At 50.5% G+C, this 6,000-nt stretch overlaps 1 protein-coding gene across 3 annotated transcripts in view; it reads left to right on the top strand.

The window, feature by feature from the left end:
• LOC119322948 (disease resistance protein RPM1-like) overlaps positions 1-6,000 on the top strand; it is a 54,113-nt gene that overhangs the window by 382 nt on the left and 47,731 nt on the right. Inside the window, exon 2 of one of the 3 annotated variants that reach the window (XM_037596493.1) lies at positions 1,005-1,201. The exons of the other annotated variants lie outside the window; for them this stretch is intronic. The gene's annotated coding sequence lies outside the window, so the exon portion shown is untranslated. The remainder of the gene's footprint in view (positions 1-1,004; positions 1,202-6,000) is intronic. 3 annotated transcript variants of the gene reach the window in all.

Here is a 6,000-nt window from a genome sequence, read left to right as displayed (position 1 = left end):
CCTTGTTTACGACTGTTCCTTTTATAAATTACCTGCAAATGTCTTGGTCCGAAAAATAAATAAATAATTACTCTCTTAGTTCCTATGAACTCAGAAATTTAGATTTCTAAGTTAGCTGGCTGCTAGGAGCAATCCTAGATTCTCGTTTTGCCTCAGATCTTTTTCAGCTATGGAGGTCATAAGTCATAACCCAGTTTGTACTTTGAGTGCATCATCCGGTATCTGCTAGATTCCAAAAATAAAGCGCTTACATGCGAATCCTGTGATGGTTGGTCGTCGTTCATGGAGGATTATTCTATTTATATAGGGAGTAGATTTTTTAGCCTTTATTTTGGTTAACGAGTTTTTTCAATAGAGTGAATTTTATTAGCTAAAAATGAATCATCAAGAGGATACACGACACGATGAGCACATATTCTGCTTTTGCATAGTAAGAATGTACACAGTCAACACTAACACACACGAAACACGCCAATAACTAGCAAAGTCATATAAGATCAAATCTATGCTTAGGCCAGAGAAAAGAAAAAAAAACTAAAGGGATCAAATTTGCGATCGGCAAACTAGATCGATAACTATTCGCACCAATCATCTCATAACACCACACGGATAACGATATTCTTCAACATCAACGTCTTCAGAAAGGGAGCGACGCTTAAGCTCCGTCGTCAGATCCAACCACTAAAGCCGGATCTAGATTTTCACCTAGAAGAATATCTTGAGCATATCCGAACAATGCCTTCAACAAGGTAACGATGCAAAAAAACATTGTCATTGTCAACATAGCCAACTTAGGTTAGACCTAGGCTTTCAACACAAACTATTAGATCTCTTCTAACAGGAGATTTATCTCACCGCCGAAGTCAAGATCTGAAGATATAAACCCTCTAGAGGCCGAATTCACTGTTTTGACCTTTTTTTTAAAACTTTAGCACAATCTGACCCTGATCCAAATTTTTTTCGTGATCTGACTCTTTTCCTACCGTCATCGTTCTTGTTGATAGTGTAACACAGCTTACCGCCGAGGGCTATGGCGGTAGGACTTGACTGCGCCGTCACGGTTGTTCGAGGTTGAAAATAATACCCTACCGCCATAGTCCTTGGCGGTAGGGTCTGGAAGATATAAATAAGGTGTGGCATTTAGTAGTACTGAAGCACTCTTGTGGAGAGTTGGCTAGCGCGTGCATGATTAACAGAGGAGGTATTGGGTTCGAGCCTTTTTGTTGCTGTTTTTTTTGTTTCTTTTTATTTTGCACAATAAAAAGTAAACGATTTGTCCAACTAATATTACCATATGAATTATTGATAAAAGATATTTTTACAAGCCTTTTTTTGTTTATTTTTATTTTGCCCAATAAAAAGTAAACAATTTGTTCAATTAATATTAGCATATGAATCATCTTCAGGCCTTTGCTCCATCATCTCCTCTTGCCCTCAATTATTCCTTGTCCTTAGACCTTCGTTTCCCTCTGAAGCACTACTAGATTAGGGAACTCCCTTGCTCAGTAGCAGCGGCTGCTAGCTTACACTTTATCAAGGTGAATGTTGCAACTTCTCGTAAACTGCTCAACGCTTTTGGAATCAGTCGGACTTTTAATTTGAAGTTTGTATATGTTCTTTTGAAACTTGTGTTCTGACACTGGAACCCAACAAAGGATGAAATACGCTCTATGACCATTTATTTATCCTCTTCTATATACACAAATAATTTGTTTACCCAGGGGTTGTACTACTTCCTGCTATTTTCTTATTTAGTTTAAAGTTCGGTAGGCCTTTGCACACCATGATTTGTATCCGTGTTTGGATGATAATACTGAGAACGGACTTACACCGTATTTGATCTTACTGGAGGGGTCATCTTTGTATCGCAGAATTTCATAAAACAGTTACATACAAGTAACAAAAAATATTTTTATAAATAATCCATACCTTAACATTAATTGGACAAATTGTTCATCCCATCATATTGGTTTATATCTTTGCGGGAATTTCATAAGACAGTTACAGATAAGTAAAAATATTTTTTTATCAATAATTCATATCCTAATAGTAATTGGACAAATTGGTTACTTTTCATTGGGCAAAACAAAAAGAAACAAAAAAAGGCCTCTATAAGGCTCGAACCTGAGACCTACCCAATTAAACATGGACACGCTAGCCAACTGACCACCAAAATTATTGCTTAGTACTAGACACGGTACCTAATGTATATCTTCCAGACCCTACCGCCAAGGACTATGGTGGTAGAGTATTTTCAACCCGAGCGACCGTGACGGCGCAGTCAAGTCCTACCGCCATAGCCCTCGGCGGTAGGCTGTGTTACCCTATCGTCAAGGACGATGACGATAGGAAAAGGGTCAGATCACGAAATTTTTTCGAACCGGGGTCAAATCACACTAAAGTTTATAAAAAATGGTCAAAACAGCGAATTCGGCCCCCTCTAGAAGACCTTTCGGTGACCACCGTCATCGTGAAGCCACAGAAAATCATTGTAGCACAGTCTGCAATTACCTTTATCTGGCCAATCACATCTGAATCACCATCACCTAGCCGTCTAGATCCAAATCAATACAACCACGACAGGCCGACTATAGACACTGAAGTTGTGGTCGTCCGACGTCAAATCCAACCGCCGCGCCTTCCGCATGGCCACGGATAGTCGCCGCCACCGAGAGTCTATGGGCCGTCGCCCAGAATCCAAGACTCCGTTTCCCATGTAGGAGACGGCCGGAAACCTTGTCACCGCGGCAGAGGCCGGAGGCAGCGGCAGCGGCAGCGGCGAGGGCAACACGTAGTGATGCGACCCCGGCTCCCTGCGACGCCAACGCGCCTTGGTCCCGACCTGCGTGCACAGGCGCCCGCGTTCAATGCCATCTGCGTGACACGCACACATGCACGCATAGCAACATAGGAGACCATGGAGCCGCGTCGCACCGAGCTTCCGCACGTCCGTGCCGCGACGGAGAACCAGTGCCCCACCACCACCTTCCTAGACTTCACCGGGGAGCCCCTACGGTGGCAAGACTAGGACTGGGAGATCATGGAGTTACGACGGCGGCGGTTCTTTCCCGCGAGCCGCCAGAAAGACGACGCGGGAGTCCATAGTGTTTGGTAGTTAACGTTTGTGAGACTCTTTTTCCCGTGCCCTTGCTTCGTGTTTTTTTAACTCTCTTGCCGGTCGTTTTGATTGACGTTTTCTTTTTGATTTTTCGATCTATGGTTGATCGATTTGCGTCGCCCGCCGCCGCCAGTCAACCCCGTGCGCCTCTACTGCGACACCGGCACGACCGGCTGGCTTCTTCACTGACCCAACGGCCTCGCGCGACAGGTGGCTCCTCACGACCGTCGTCCGCGCGCCGGCCCGCCCGTCGATCTACGCCGGCTATCACCACCCTGCTCCTACCTGGACAGCTGCATCGCCCGATCCGGCGGCCTCGCGCCATGCGGCGGCCCATCATAGCCGTCATTCACGCGCCGGCCTGCCCATCGATCCACGCCACCCGCCTCTGCCACGTCTGAACGGCGGCCCTGCGGACTACCTCGTCGGCCTCCTCCCCAGCTGCGTCAGGCTCGGTGGCGGCCTCCGCTCGGGCGCCGGCGCTGCTTTGGCAGCCTGGGGGCCGGTGCTGACGCGCTCGCTCCCACGACGTCCCACGCCGTCCGTTGTCGCTGGCTTCATCTCGGACTCCGCCACCATCCCGCCTCCAACGAGCGGTGTCCTTGACCACGCGCGCGGTCGATTGATCACCTGCTCGCCGCCGCGATCCGCCTCATCTACGCCACGCGATCAACCTGGCCCGTCAGTTGCGCGCGCCTCCGCAGGTCCCGTGAAGATCATCCGGAGTACAACGCGCCTCTCCCCCGATCGAGCATCGGGCTGTCGTGCTTCGCCCCGTCGGGCCGCAGCACCGCCGCCTCGTGCTTCTCCTCGCGACTGCATCGACTCGCGCGTCGCCTCTGTGTCGCTCCTTCGGGTCGTAGTGCCGCGATATGCGGTCCCCATCGCCGCCCTGAGGCCGTCCCCGCAGTTGCACTGACCCGCGCTACGCCGCTGCGCCACCCCTTCGGGCTGTAGCGCCACGGTGCGCGGTCCCCATCGCCGCCCTGAGGTCTTCTCGCCGTCGCCCCGACCTGCCCGCGGCCGTGGCGTCACCCCTTCGGGCCGTTGCACCGTGGCCCGCGGGCCAGTCCACCATCATCGCGCGTTGGCCTCGCGTGGTATATGCGCCACACCATCTCCCTCGATGCGGAACGCCACTTTGCGCCGGTCTTCGTCGCATTGTCAGGTTCCTCGCCTACTTCGAGCATCACCGCCACGCTCCTAAGGTAGCCGCCGCCGCTGCTACCCTCGTAGCCGCCGCCGCCTATCCACCTCCTTCGTCTTCGTCCAACACCAGCCTGTCGCCAACATCGCAGTCATCTACCGCGACCACTTCGTCTACTCCGACAACCGCGGGTGACATCGGCCCCACGTAGATTGGCGCCACAACCGTTCTTGAGTCCTTCTTTGCTGGCCTCTCCGACTTCTCCGACATGGCGTACAACTCATGCAGGTCCCAGTCTACGCATGCCGAGTGCTGGAAACACCGATGCGTGCCTTCGTCCACGACGTGTCCCCGGGCCTGGCAAGCCTGGTGCGGCACTTCGTCAACTTCATCTTCATCCGTCTACGCATGCCCGGTGTTAGAACCACCAATGCGTGCCTTCGTCAACGATGTGTCCCCGGGCATGGTAAACCCGCTGCGACGCGTCATCAACACTGTCTTCTTCCCGACGCACCACTACTTTGACACCACCGCGCCCATGCTAACTTGGCGTCTCCTTGCGCCCATGGCTCCACGACGACTTCCTTGACACCGGCCACCCCGACTCGACATCGACCACGACATTCTTCGCATGACTACCTCAACCACGGCTCCACCACCTACGCTCTCGGCTACCTCGACAAACGTCACAAAGGGCTACCGCCTTGCTAGAGCAAACTCGTCGGGTTTCATTCCATCCACGACTTCCGCGATGCATCGACCGTTACGACTATGGGAGGTTGTCCGTTGGCTTGCCTTCGGATTCTTCTCCAGTATCACTGTCAGCGTCGCTACCATTGTGACTGCGGGGGGAAGTTGAGTAACGTGATTGTATTGGAAACATATGATAAACTAGGAAATATTCTAGTTTGTCTTATACTCTAAGTAGATCAGGTACTCCTATATATATGCCCATGAGGCTCAAGCAATACAATGAACCATTCCATCAATCCCTCTCTTTCCCCTCTAACATCAGTGTTAATTGTTTTCAACCTTTGGTTAACACAAGTGCGAAGGCACGCCCCTTTTTCATTAAAAAATTAGATTCAATGTCCATTCCTGATAGAAGCACCTGACCGCTTCTCTGACCCAGGTGGAGAAAGGACAGTACGCAAATAGGTGCATCGGCGTCTCAAGGTTCCTTTCGTTGAAATATATTACCCGCCTCTCACCATCAGTTTGGACTTTTGGATGAGTTGGCTGAAGCATGAATTCAATATGGCACCCGAGCCAAGAGGTCTTGAACTAAATAAGCCTAGACGTGAGGGGGATGTTGAAATATATTGTCCGCCTCTCTCCATCAATTTGAACTTTTGGATGAGTTGGCTGGAGCATGAATTCAATACCTTTTGCAGAGAGCACAAAAGTAATTGTTCTGCAAGCCATGTCATTGGTGGTGGTCTGTCGACGATAGTCATTGGTGCAGCAGTGGCCAAATAAGGAAGAAATGACACTGGGGGGAGGGGGCACCCGAACCTTCTAGGAAATTCGCAAAGGTGACCGAGGCACACCCTGGAAGTTGCGATGATAGGCGTGGACGTGGGGAAGACACCCGAAGGGTAGAGACAACGGAAGCTATCATCCTGTCCAGGGGTAAGGGAGATCCCTGGCACTCGAGCACGCAGGTTAACGAAACCCTTAAGGAGCGGCAGGGTGACACATCCATGCAGATCACATACCCAAGCATCATTGAGTA

This window comes from Triticum dicoccoides, chromosome 6B (assembly GCF_002162155.2).
Source record: "Triticum dicoccoides isolate Atlit2015 ecotype Zavitan chromosome 6B, WEW_v2.0, whole genome shotgun sequence".
NCBI classification, from domain to species: Eukaryota; Viridiplantae; Streptophyta; class Magnoliopsida; order Poales; family Poaceae; genus Triticum; species Triticum dicoccoides.
The sequence above is the reverse complement of the archived record's forward strand: the minus strand, read 5'-3'. Positions and strand labels throughout refer to the sequence as shown.